This window comes from Thalassophryne amazonica, chromosome 3, assembly GCF_902500255.1.
Source record: "Thalassophryne amazonica chromosome 3, fThaAma1.1, whole genome shotgun sequence".
Classification (NCBI taxonomy): Eukaryota; Metazoa; Chordata; class Actinopteri; order Batrachoidiformes; family Batrachoididae; genus Thalassophryne; species Thalassophryne amazonica.
The window spans coordinates 139295466-139309888 of NC_047105.1; the positions used below are offsets into that span (position 1 = coordinate 139295466).

The window sequence follows — 14423 nt, forward strand, 5'->3', positions numbered from 1 at the left end:
TTTGCAAATCCTCTTCAACCTATATTCAATTGAATACACCACAAAGACAAGATTTTTAATGTTCAAACTGATAAACTTTATTGTTTTTGTGCAAATATTTGCTCATTTTGAAATGGATTCCTGTAACACATTTCAAAAAAGCTGGGACAGTGGTATGTTTACCACTGTGTTACATCACCTTTCCTTCTAACAACACTCAATAAGTGTTTGGGAACTGAGGACACTCATGACTGGGTATAAAAGGAGCATCCCCAAAAGTCTCCGCCTTTCACAAGCAAAGATGGGGTGAGGATCACCACTTTGTGAACAGTTGCATGAAAAAATAGTCCAACAGCTTAAGAACAATGTTTCTCAATGTTCAATTGCAAGGAATTTAGGGATTATATCATCTACAGTCCATAATATAATCAGAAGAATCAGAGAATGTGGAGAACTTTCGACACGTAAGCGGCAAGGCCGAAAACCAACATTGAATGCCAGTGACCTTCGATCACTCAGGCGGCACTGCATTAAAAACCAACAACATTGTGTAAAGGATCTTACCACGTGGGCTCAGGAACACTTCCGAAGACCACTGTCAGTTAACACAGTTCGTCGCTACATCTACAAGTGCAAGTTAAAACTCTATCATGCAAAGCGAAAGCCATACATCAACAACATCCAGAAATGCCGCCGCCTTCTCTGGGCCCGAGCTCATTTGAAATGGACAGACGCAAATTGGAAAAGTGTGCTGTGGTCTGATGAGTCCACATTTCAAATTGTTTTAGGAAATCATGGACATCGTGTCCTCCGGACAAAAGAGGAAAAAGACCATCCAGATTGTTACCAGTGCAAAGCATTCAGTGTTGGTTTTCAGCCTTGCCGCTTACGTGTAGAAAGTTCTCCAAATCCCTAAATTCCTTGAACATTGAGAAACATTGTTCATAAACTATTTTTTCATGCAGTTGCTCACAAAATGGTGATCCTTGCCCCATCTTTGCTTGTGAATGGATGAGCCTTTTGGGGATGCTCCTTTTATACCGAATCATGACACTCACCTGTTTCCAATTAACCTGTTCACCTGTGGAATGTTCCAAACAGGTGTTCTATGAGCATTCATCAACTTTCCTAGTCTATTGTTGCCACTGTTTTTTTGTTTTTTTGAAACGTGTTGCAGGCATCCATTTCAAAATAAGCAAATATTTGCACAAAAACAAAAAAGTATCAGTTTGAACATTAAATATCTTGTCTTTGCGGTGTATTCAATTGAATATAGGTTGAATTTGCAAATCATTGCATTCTGTCTTTATTTACATTTCACACAACGTCCCAACTTCATTGGAATTGTTGGAATACTACATCATTGGAAGACTACAACCCCTGGCAAAAATGATGGAGTCACCGGCCTCGGAGGATGTTCATTCAGTTGTTTAATTTTGTAGAAAAAAAGCAGATCACAGACATGACACAAAACTAATTCAAATGGCAACTTTCTGGCTTTAAGAAACACTATAAGAAATCAAGAAAAAAAATTGTGGCAGTCAGTAACGGTTACTTTTTAGACCAAGCAGAGGGAAAAAAATATGGACTCACTCAGTTCTGAGGAATAAATTGTGGAATCACCCTGTAAATTTTCATCCCCAAAACTAACACCTGCATCAAATCAGATCTGCTCCTTAGTCTGCATCTAAAAAGGAGTGATCACACCTTGGAGAGCTGTTGCACCAAGTGGACTGACATGAATCATGGCTCCAACATGAGAGATGTCAATTGAAACAAAGGAGAGGATTATCAAACTCTTAAAAGAGGGTAAATCATCACGCAATGTTGCAAAAGATGTTGGTTGTTCACAGTCAGCTGTGTCTAAACTCTGGACCAAATACAAACAACATGGGAAGGTTGTTAAAGGCAAACATACTGGTAGACCATGGAAGACATCAAAGCGTCAAGACAGAAAACTTAAAGCAATATGTCTCAAAAATCGAAAATGCACAACAAAACAAATGAGGAACGAATGGAAGGAAACTGGAGTCAACATCTGTGACCGAACTGTAAGAAACCGCCATTACATCATCAATAAATGCACAAGTTTACGTTGATATTTTGGACACTTTTCTTATCCCATCAATTGAAAGGATGTTTGGGGATGATGAAATCATTTTTCAAGATGATAATGCATCTTGCCATAGAGCAAAAACTGTGCAAACAATCCTTGCAAAAAGACACATAGGGTCAACGTCATGGCCTGCAAATAGTCCGGCTCTTAATCCAATTGAAAATCTTTGGTGGAAGTTGAAGAAAATGGTCCATGACAAGGCTCCAACCTGCAAAGCTGATCTGGCAATAGCAATCAGAGAAAGTTGGAGCCAGATTGATGAAGAGTACTGTTTGTCACTCATTAAGTCCATGCCTCAGAGACTGCAAGCTGTTATAAAAGCCAGAGGTGGTGCAACAAAATACTAGTGATGTGTTTGAGCGTTCTTTTGTTTTTCATGATTCCATAATTTTTCCTCAGAATTGAGTGATTCCATATTTTTTTTCCCTCTGCTTGGTCTAAAAAAGTAACCGTTACTGACTGCCACAATTTTTTTTTCCTGATTTCTTATAATGTTTCTTAAAGCCAGAAAGTTGCCATTTGAAATGACTTAGGTTTTGTGTCATGTCTGTGATCTGCTTTTTTTCTACAAAATTAAACAACTGAATGAACATCCTCTGAGGCCGGTGATTCCATAATTTTTGCCAGGGGTTGTAGTAAATATGCACGTCTTTGATGGTGTTTTTTGACTATGTATGGCTTCATCTTAGGACTTCTGTGTGACTTCATTTTTTAAGTCATTAGCAGACAATCAATATTTTGCCCATAAATGCATGCTTTAAGTCAGGGATTTCTAACACTGTTCCTGGAAAGCATCTGCTCTGCATCATTTCTGTGTCTCACTGCTGAAGTCACACCTGAATCTTTTAAAATTGGTGTTTTCCAGCTCCTGGTTGGCTGAGCATACCTGACAGAATTAATTACCTGGGTGTGAAACAGGGAGCATTAGAAAACATGCAGGGCAGGTGCTCTCCAGGAGCAGGGTTGGAGACGCCTGCTTGGGATCATCCACCTGAGCCTCTTGGTTACTGAAGTATATTCCTTTGAAAAAAGGTGTTTTTGGACCATGTTTTCCTTCATCTTGCCCTTTGACCAAAGTTATACAAAATCTAATTACATTGAGATATCTATCCAAGTAATATTTTCACCAAGTTATAAGGTAATCTGTTCAGCCTTTTTTTAGTTATCTTGTTCACAGACAACACACACACATACACACACCAGTGAAAACAGTACCCTGCTTTGCCAGCGTGCATGGTAACCACCTTCTACACAGTAGTTTCATCTGGAGCACCTGCTGGAAGCAAACATGCACCACATGGAGCAAGACCTGAATTACCCACAGACACAACGAAATCAGCTGTGAAATTGAGGAAGCGCAAACAAAAGGATTTTGGTCTTTTTGTGTATGTGGCCTCTTATGCAACTATGGTATGAATAAAAACATGAGCACTAAGTTGAAATAGTGTAAGTAGGTCAAACCTTGAACACACACACACACACACGCATAAAGCTAAATGTGCCTCATGTATCAACGTTGCGTACGGCGATATTTCAAATCAAAATCAATCAATCAATCAATTTTTTTTATATAGCGCCAAATCACAACAAACAGTTGCCCCAAGGCGCTTTATATTGTAAGGCAAGGCCATACAATAATTATGTAAAACCCCAACGGTCAAAACGACCCCCTGTGAGCAAGCACTTGGCTACAGTGGGAAGGAAAAACTCCCTTTTAACAGGAAGAAACCTCCAGCAGAACCAGGCTCAGGGAGGGGCAGTCTTCTGCTGGGACTGGTTGGGGCTGAGGGAGAGAACCAGGAAAAAGACATGCTGTGGAGGGGAGCAGAGATCAATCACTAATGATTAAATGCAGAGTGGTGCATACAGAGCAAAAAGAGAAAAAAAACACTCAGTGCATCATGGGAACCCCCCAGCAGTCTAAGTCTATAGCAGCATAATTAAGGGATGGTTCAGGGTCACCTGATCCAGCCCTAACTATAAGCTTTAGCAAAAAGGAAAGTTTTAAGCCTAATCTTAAAAGTAGAGAGGGTGTCTCTCTCCCTGATCCGAATTGGGAGCTGGTTCCAGAGGAGAGGAGCCTGAAAGCTGAAGGCTCTGCCTCCCATTCTACTCTTACAACCCTAGGAACTACAAGTAAGCCTGCAGTCTGAGAGCAAAGCGCTCTATTGGGGTGATATGGTATTATGAGGTCCCTAAGATAAGATGGGACCTGATTATTCAAACCTTATAAGTAAGAAGAAGAATTTTAAATTCTATTCTAGAATTAACAGGAAGCCAATGAAGAGAGGCCAATATGGGTGAGATATGCTCTCTCCTTCTAGTCCCTGTCAGTACTCTAGCTGCAGCATTTTGAATTAACTGAAGTCTTTTCAGGGAACTTTTAGGACAACCTGATAATAATGAATTACAATAGTCCAGCCTAGAGGAAATAAATGCATGAATTAGTTTTTCAGATCACTCTGAGACAAGACCTTTCTAATTTTAGAGATATTGCGCAAATGCAAAAAAGCAGTCCTACATATTTGTTTAATATGCGCATTGAATGACATATCCTGATCAAAAATGACTCCAAGATTTCTCACAGTATTACTAGAGGTCAGGGTAATGCCATCCAGAGTAAGGATCTGGTTAGACACCATGTTTCTAAGATTTGTGGGGCCAAGTACAATAACTTCATTGTTATCTGAGTTTAAAAGCAGGAATTAGAGGTCATCCATGTCTTTATGTCTGTAAGACAATCCTGCAGTTTAGCTAATTGGGGTGTGTCCTCTGGCTTCATGGGATAGATAAAGCTGAGTATCATCTGCGTACAATGAAAATTTAAAGCAATGCTGTCTAATAATACTGCCTAAGGGAAGCATGTATATAAGTGAATAAAATTGGTCCCTAGCACAGAACCTTGTGGAACTCCATAATTAACCTTAGTCTGTGAAGAAGATTCCCCATTACATGAACAAATTGTAATCTATTAGATAAATATGATTCAAACCACCGCAGCGCAGTGCCTTTATACCTATGGCATGCTCTAATCTCTGTATAAAATTTTATGGTCAACAGTATCAAAAGCAGCACTGAGGTCTAACAGAACAAGCACAGAGATGAGTCCACTGTCTGAGGCCATAAGAAGATCATTTGTATCCTTCACTAATGCTGTTTCTGTACTATGATGAATTCTAAACCCTGACTGAAACTCTTCAAATAGACCATTCCTCTGCAGATGATCAGTTAGCTGTTTTACAACTACCCTTTCAAGAATCTTTGAGAGAAAAGGAAGGTTGGAGATTGGCCTATAATTAGCTAAGATAGCTGGGTCAAGTGATGGCTTTTTAAGTAATGGTTTAATTACTGCCACCTTAAAAGCCTGTGGTACATAGCCAACTAATAAAGATAGATTGATCATATTTAAGATCGAAGCATCAATTAATGGTAGGGCTTCCTTGAGCAGCCTAGTAGGAATGGGGTCTAATAGACATGTTGATGATTTGGAGGAAGTAACTAATGAAAATAACTCAGACAGAACAATCGGAGAGAAAGAGTCTAACCAAATACCGGCATCACTGAAAGCAGCCAAAGAGAACGATATGTCTTTGGGATGGTTATGAGTAATTTTTTCTCTAATAGTTAAAATTTTATTAGCAAAGAAAGTCATGAAGTCATTATTGTTAAAGTTAAGGCACTTCTGATTTAAGGCTCTGTTTTTCAGAGGAGCTACAGCATCCAAAGTTGTCCTCAATGAGGATATAAAACCATTGACGAGATAATCTATCTCACTCACAGAGTTTAGGTAGCTACTCTGCCCTGTGTTGGTATATGGCATTGGAGAACATAAAGAAGGAATCATATCCTTAAACCTAGTTACAGCGCTTTCTGAAAGACTTCTACTGTAATGAAACTTATTCCCCACTACTGGTTAGTCCATCAGAGTAAATGTAAATGTTATTAAGAAATGATCAGACAGAAGGGGGTTTTCAGGGAATACTGTTAAGTCTTCAATTTCCATACCATACGTCAGAACAAGATCTAAGGTATGATTAAAGTGGTGGGTGGACTCATTTACATTTTGAGCAAAGCTAATCGAGTCTAACAATAGATTAAATGCAATGTTGAGGCTGTCATTCTCAGCATCTGTGTGGATGTTAAAATCGTCCACTATAATTATCCTATCTGAGCTAAGCACTAAGTCAGACAAAAGGTCCGAAAATTCACAGAGAAACTCACAGTAACGACCAGGAGGACGATAGATAACAAACAAATAAAACTGTTTTTTGGGACTTCCAATTTGGATGGACAAGACTAAGAGACAAGCTTTCAAATGAATTAAGCTCTGTCTGGTTTTTGATTAATTAATAAGCTGGAGTGGAAGATTGCTGCTAATCCTCCGCCTCGGCCCGTGCTACGAGCATTCTGGGCAGTTAGTGTGACTCTGGGGTGTTGGACTCATTTAAACTAACATATTCATCCTGCTGTAACCAGGTTTCTGTAAGGCAGAATAAATCAATATGTTGATCCATTATTATATCATTTACTAACAGGGACTTAGAAGAGAGAGATCTAATGTTTAATAGACCACATTTAACTGTTTTAGTCTGTGGTGCAGTTGAAGGTGCTATATTATTTTTTATTTTTGAATTTTTATGCTTAAATAGATTTTTACTGGTTGTTGGTGGTCTGGGAGCAGGCACCGTCTCTACGGGGATGGGGTAATGAGGGGATGGCAGGGGGAGAGAAGCTGCAGAGAGGTGTGTAAGACTACAACTCTGCTTCCTGGTCCCAACCCTGGATAGTCACGGTTTGGAGGATTTAAGAAAATTGGCCAGATTTCTAGAAATGAGAGCTGCTCCATCCAAAGTGGGATGGATGCCATCTCTCCTAACAAGACCAGGTTTTCCCCAGAAGCTTTGCCAATTATCTATGAAGCCCACTCATTTTTTGGACACCACTCAGACAGCCAGCAATTCAAGGAGAACATGCGGCTAAACATGTCACTCCCGGTCCGATTGGGGAGGGGCCCAGAGAAAACTACAGAGTCCGACATTGTTTTTGCAAAGTTACACACCGATTCAATATTAATTTTAGTGACCTCCGATTGGCGTAACCGGGTGTCATTACTGCCGATGTGAATTGCAATCTTACCAAATTTACGCTTAGCCTTAGCCAGCAGTTTCAAATTTCCTTCAATGTCGCCTGCTCTGGCCCCCGGAAGACAATTGACTATGGTTGCTGGTGTTGCTAACTTCACATTTCTCAAAACAGAGTCACCAATAACCAGAGTTTGATCCTCGGCGGGTGTGTCGCCGAGTGGGGAAAAACGGTTAGAGATGTGAACAGGTTGGCGGTGTACACGGGGCTTCTGTTTAGGACTACGCTTCCTCCTCACAGTCACCCAGTCGGCCTGCTTTCCCGGCTGCTCGGGATCTGCCGGGAGGGAACTAACGGCGGCTAAGATACCTTGTTCCGCACCGACTACAGGGGCCTGGCTAGCTGTAGGATTTTCCAAGGTGCGGAGCCAAGTCTCCAATTCACCCAGCCTGGCCTCCAAAGCTACGAATAAGCTGCACTTATTACAAGTACCATTACTGCTAAAGGTGGCCGAGGAATAACTAAACATTTCACACCCAGAGCAGAAAAGTGCGGGAGAGACAGGAGAAGCCGCCATGCTAAATCGGCTAAGAACTAGTAGCTGCGCTAAGCTAGTGGATTCCTAAAAACACGCAAAGTGAATAATGTGTAAATAATTTAGAGGTGATTCAGCAGAGGGAGTGCTTTAGTTAAGCCACGTGAAGATTACACTGTGAAACAAATCGTTATCTAGTTAACTAGATCAATCTAACTGCGCAGATTAAACAGCTAACAGATACAGCAAAACACCACTGTGCTCCGGAACAGGAAGTGATACAATACCACAGTGAGAGCCAACCACCAATAGAGTTACTGGTGGTTGGCTCGTTGGCTATTTGAGCGTATATGGGGTGTACGCCAAAGTGGCTGCGCTACTTGGCATTTATCAATGTGGTCGTTGGCGTACGCTGCGCTGAAAATATACACCAGGTCGAGAGGTGGTGTAAATTATACACCAAAATGAACCAGCACTGGAATCCACATAAAAATGAAGATGATCAACATGATAAACAGTGCCATTATACAAATCAATGCCTATGTTACATAAATAACACTTTCTTGATTATATTACATAATAATTAATACAAATCCCGCTTTTGCAGGATTGTTGGTCTCGAGCACCATCCGTGGCCACAGCAATGACCGCAAAGAAAGCGCTGCTCGCCATTTTTCTCCAGACTTCGAGCCTGGAGCCACAGCAGTGCTGAGCTTAACTTTATGTGGTGTGATCGTTTTAGACAATGAAATTGATAATTACAACTGTAGTGTTGTCATTCCCTTCGCCCGTGCTGCAATCAAGTTTTGTCTTCTCCATTCGTTTCTTACAATAAAATAAATAAATACATTTTAAAAATAAAGAAAACTGAAAAATTAATTGAGCGAGCAAATATCCACGTCAAGAATTATTGACATGTGAAAAGAGAATACAGTGGTCCCTCGCTATAACGCGGTTCACCTTTCGCGGCCTCGCGTTCGCGGATTTCTTTAGTCCATTTTGCATGCTTTTTTTTTTTTACAGTGCATTGTTTCTGCGTGTCTGTTGATAAGAATCTTCTCCGCCCAGAAGAAAAAAAAGATCACCAACAAACTACTCTTACTGTGTTTGTCACTCGGAAAACGACACCTGCAGCGAGGTGTGAGTGTAAAAAGGGCGCGACAGTGGCGCAGCGCCAGGACGAAGAGGCGCGATCAGAGTGAAATACTGGAAATACTGGTCAGTCACTATTAATAATTTTATATATTATATAATTAATTTTATAAATAATAAAAATATTTTATATAATTTTATAATAAGAATATATAATATATAATAATAAGTATATATATATATATATATATATAATTAATAATTTATAATAACACTGACTAAGTCGCGGACTTCGCTTTTTGCGGACTATTTTTAGAACGTAACTCCCGCGATAAACGAGGGATCACTGTAACACTTTTTTTTGATTATGCTACAAAACAATTAATACGACGGCCGCTTTTGACGCTCTATTGGCACACGTCGTGATTGGTGAAGTTCTTTTTCTTTGCCGTCTTCCTGGCTTCCATGTCATAAAATGAAGGTGTGTCTGAAGCGGAGTCTGAATATTTATGGGCGTGTTTATTATAATTACAATTGTTTTCACCCGTCGCATTTATCAAGGTCACGTCAGGTGTAGCCCGGAATGGGCAGGTGCGCACTGCTTGATACATGTCACGGCAACTTTGGTGTACTTCAAATTTACACCGTAAATTTACGCCACAAGTGTTTCCTCCGGGTGCTCCGGTTTCCTCCCACACCCAAAGACATGCATGTTAGGTGGATTGGAATCTTTAAAATTGTCCTTAGTTGTGTGGTGTGTGGGTGTGTCTGTGTTTGTTTGTCTGTTTGTGGCCCTGCGACAGACTGGCGTCCTGTCCTGGGTGTACCCTGCCTCGCGCCCTATGGCTGCTGGGATAGGCTCGAGCCCTTCATGACTTTAATTGGACTAAGCGGTGGAAGATGGATGGATGGATTTACGCCACAAGTGCGCAACTTTGATACATGAGGCCCACTGTGTGCCTGACAGCACCTGTTACAATGTGTCATTCCACAAAAAGTAGACTTTATAATACTGCAGGCTGTACAGGACTCAGGTCATGAGTCAATGAATAAACCTCTCCAAGTGCACTACAGATGCCAAATCTCCCTGAGGTGATGTGGTGCAGCAATAAGGTACAGTGGAAAAAGACACTGCCACATTTTGCACGGTCTTGGGGCACGTTACTCACTTGATCCATGCAGAACTATGGGATTTTACGGCATTACTGGGGCTAGCTCAGTGCTGAAATAACAAAATAAAAAGAAAAATGACGAGCTCAAGTACTGTTTTCAGCACGATTGTGAACAACTGCAGTCAAAGAATGTCAAGGTGTGCTGACACTTGATGCAGGCACTTGCACGCACTTTGTCGTGATGATCCCACCCACTGTGTTCCCAGCTGGACACCGTGATTTCTGCAGTGTCAAGCACGCGCTCTGTGCTGGATGGTGCATATATAAAATAATTATTTTGTAGCGGATTAATCATTTTCTCAGCAAGTTGGCTGCTGAAAACAGCTCTAATAACTTCCTGAATCACAGAGGACCGCTCCAGCAGCAGCCGTTGCCGTGCTGAATGAGCTGGAGAAAGCATTTGGAGCCATCTAAAAAGGTAATTATTTGTCACGTTTACATTATCCTGGCTTGGTAAAACAGTTGCATGTTCCTTCCTTCTTGTGTGCAGCTGTAAAAGTATGTTTGTGATAGATTTATCGCTGACACAACCACTCACTCTGTTCACTTCTTTACTCCGCTTGACAAGCTGCACATAGTGTTGGCGAGCAGATCGTGCCATGTAGCACAACATTCATGCGTGAAAGATTTTTGAACATTTCAAAATCCTCTTTGCGCAACTACACGCGCCAGCAGAGTAGATAGATAAATTTACTGTCACCTCAGACAAAAATACAATTAAACCTCTCTTGCGTTCAGTCTACACCCATTAAAGACGAGTTTACTCTCCTGCATGACACAGGTCATGCAAGTGCGTGCATCAAAGTCATGCAAGTGTCAGCGCACCTTCAGACATCACTGCCTCTAAGTGAGAGACTATGCCAGAGTGATAAATTATTAAGAAAAAGAATCAAACAATTAACACTCATTTCAGTTCAGTTGTCCAATAAAAATAATAATAATAGTAGTAATTCTTAATGCTTCAGTGGAAAGTGAAGGTCTTATTCTCTTCAGTCATAGAAAGAAACTTAATTGGCTCTTCAGGACTGTTTATTTGCCTACAGCAAACATGATTATGAGCAGAAGGACTCATCTGAACGCGCTGAAGCATCGAGTCTGAGGCTTTCGTTACTATTGTGTTCACAGCGCCTGTGAGTGTCTGTGTGTCTGGTTCATTGTGCTCGCCTTGTTTTGTCTGATGCCACAAAAAAATAACACTGCGCTGCATTCCCTTTGATCAGTGTGTGTGTGTGTGTGTGTGTGTGTGTGTGTGTAGATGAATGAGATATGACTACTTACTGATACATTGGTTTCCTCTTTGTTTCCTTTGTTACGCACACATGCAGCAGGTTGTATTGTTGTCAGACCTGTGTGTGTGTTTAAAATAAAGAGAAGGAGGGAGGGAGGGAGAGAGAGAGAGAGAGAGAGAGAGAGAGAGAGAGAGAAGAATTTGTTTTTTGTTTTGTTTTTTTACTTATTTTGACCAAACCATTATGGAATAAATGGCGACCCGCCAAAAACAAACTGACTTGCTTTTCACAAGTGTTGGCAAAAAGGCATGGTCAAAAAAAACATTTGTTCCCATATTGTGTATATTTGAAACATGTCCATGTCAAAAGTTTGACTTTATCCTTTCTTTGCTGTATCTGCTGGGTTCCTAATAAGTTGTTCAGGTTCTGCCTGGGTCCTCAGTGTCACAGGTTTTTGGGTCCTGGTACTTCCAGTCTTGCTGTATGGTTGTTAAACATGGATGCTAAGCTGTGCAACATTTGATTATATTTGGTTCTGGGTCACTTTGGAGAATCCTTGAGGATCACAGGAAGACTTTGTGTGAAAGGAGTTGTTATTTCGGGAGACTGCGATGAGACTTGCACTGTGAGGGAGCATCAGATATGACATTGTAGCCATGTGGTGCGTTTCTCTTGGGCATGATTCAGCACCCAGATGCCTCAGTGCTGAGAACCATAGTGGCAGGAGAAAGGCCAAGAGGATGCCCATGTTTCAGCCCACTGCAGCAGATAGATTTTTAACTTCAAGAAGTGAGGATGGGCGTGGTGGTTGCCATCTATGGTTGCCAGTAGGATTTTGTGATGTTCTAACCCACATAAAAATTGTGATAAAGGCCTAGAAAGGCCTAGATGCAATAATTCCTATTTTTTGCACGACCTTGAATGCACTGTTTTATGTTACATCATTACGCGTTCATGCACCCACAGCGGTTCAGCCAATTGCAATGGTGCTAAGCCTTCCACATCTCCCTCCTGGGAGACATGGGGAGTGGAGGCTAACACAGTGGCTGTTACAGGTATGCCCTCAATTTCAATTTCAATTTATTTTCATTTATACGTGGTCTGTCCATAAATTAACGGTCCTTTTTATTTTTTTTTAAAACTATATGGATTTCATTCATATGTTTTTACGTCAGACATGCTTGAACCCTCGTGCGCATGCGTGAGTTTTTCCACGCCTGTCAGTGAAGTCATTCGCCTGTGAGCACACCTTGTGGAAGGAGTGGTCCCGCCCCCTCATCGGATTTTCTTTGTCTGGAAATGGCGGAATGAAAAGGACTTTTTTCCATCAGAATTTTTTCCGAAGCTGTTAGAGACTGGCACCTAGAAACCATTCGAAAAATTTATCTGGCTTTCAGTGAAAATTTTACGGGCTTCATAGAGAATAAGGACTTTAACTACAGCTTTAAGGACCCCTTTAAGGACGGTCGGTGCGCCGCGCTGCGAGCTGCGACGATGCGGCACAAACCACTGGATCATTTCTAAGCTGATGGCTCTGTGGATACGAGACCGTCGTGTGCTCTTTCTCTGGTTATCACAAGACCTGGACATCAGCCATTTTCAGGCAGATTTCACTTTTAACAAGAGATTTTGTCATGGAAAGCCGCGCGGAGGCTTCGCGCGTCACGACCGATTCGCTGATGAAGCGAGACAAAGGAACACCTCCGTTTCGGAGTGTTAGAGGACAAGTTGGGACATGTCCAGCTTTCCACAAGTTCTTTTATACTCACTCGACTGGTAAGCACTGAAAGCCGAGATAGACATGTCCCAACTTGTCCTCTAACACTCCGAAACGGAGGTGTTCCTCGGTCGGTCGTGACGCGCAAAGCCTCCGCGCGGCTTTCCATGACAAAATCTCTTGTTAAAAGTGAAATCTGCCGGAAAATGGCTGATGTCCAGGTCTTGTGATAACCAGAGAAAGAGCACACAACGGTCTCGTATCCACAGAGCCATCAGCTTAGAAATGATCCAGTGCTTTGTGCCGCATCGTTGCAGCTCGCATCGTTGCAGCTCGCAGCGCGGCGCACCGACTGTCCTTAAAGGGGTCCTTAAAGCTGTAGTTAAAGTCCTTATTCTCTGTGAAGCCCGTAAAATTTTCACTGAAAGCCAGCTAAATTTTTCGAATGGTTTCTAGGTGCCAGTCTCTAACAGCTTCTGAAAAAATTCTGATGGAAAAAAACCCCAAATCATTCCGCCATTTCCAGACAATGAAAATCCGACAAGAGGGCGGGACCACTCCTTCCCAAGGCGTGCTCATAGGCGAATGACGTCACCAACAGGAGTGGAAAAACTCACGCATGCGCACGAAGGTTCAAGCATGTCTGACGTAAAAACATATGAATGAAATCCATATAGTTTTTTGAAAAAAATAAAAAGGTACGATACTTTATGGACAGACCTCGTATAGCGCCAAATCACAACAGAGTTGCCTCAAAGCCCTTCACACACGTAAGGTCTAACCTTACCAACCCCCAGAGCAGCAGTGGTAAGGAAAAACTCCCTCTGAGGAAGAAACCTCAAGCAGACCAGACTCAAAGGGGTGACCCTCTGCTTGGGCCATGCTACAAACATAAATTACAGAACAATTCACAGAACAATTCACGGACGAATATACAAGAAATGCTATTGGCGCACAGGACAGGAGGATCGCCAACACGAATAAAACTCCCATCTCTGGACAGAGCTGCACCTTAAACAGAGAAAAAACAGAATCAGGCATTAGAAAGAAAAAAATACTGTGTAATTTGCCAGCATTAAACACTTTATAACTCTATTTTGATTGCTTAATCTGTACCTTTACTAAGTCACATACCTTTTTAGACCGTGGAAACGTCTGCCATTTGGGGCATCGGGTACTCGCTGTGTGAGGGATGGTATTTTCAGGAATTGGTGAGCCTATTCCTTGTTTTGATTAGCCGATAATTTAGTTGGGCGTTAGCCACGCCCATTCACTCTAATGTATTTAAGTGCTAACATTGTGCCAAAGTTGATAGCCTGTATTTACATTGGTTTTATCTCTGAATATTTTGGACTTCTACTTTTTATCATGTTTTCCATTTATTTGTTGGGACATTGTGGATGTGTACACTGAACAGAAGTTATGAAGAAACTAGCTAGTATTTATTTGTTTGGACACTTAATTGATATTCGGTCCCACTGTTTATAAGGCACCTGGTCTG

The 14423-nt window shown here is 41.5% G+C and overlaps 1 protein-coding gene across 1 annotated transcript in view; it reads left to right on the top strand.

Moving 5' to 3' along the window:
- Positions 1 to 14423, top strand: part of chl1b (cell adhesion molecule L1-like b) — a 303826-nt gene that overhangs the window by 228095 nt on the left and 61308 nt on the right.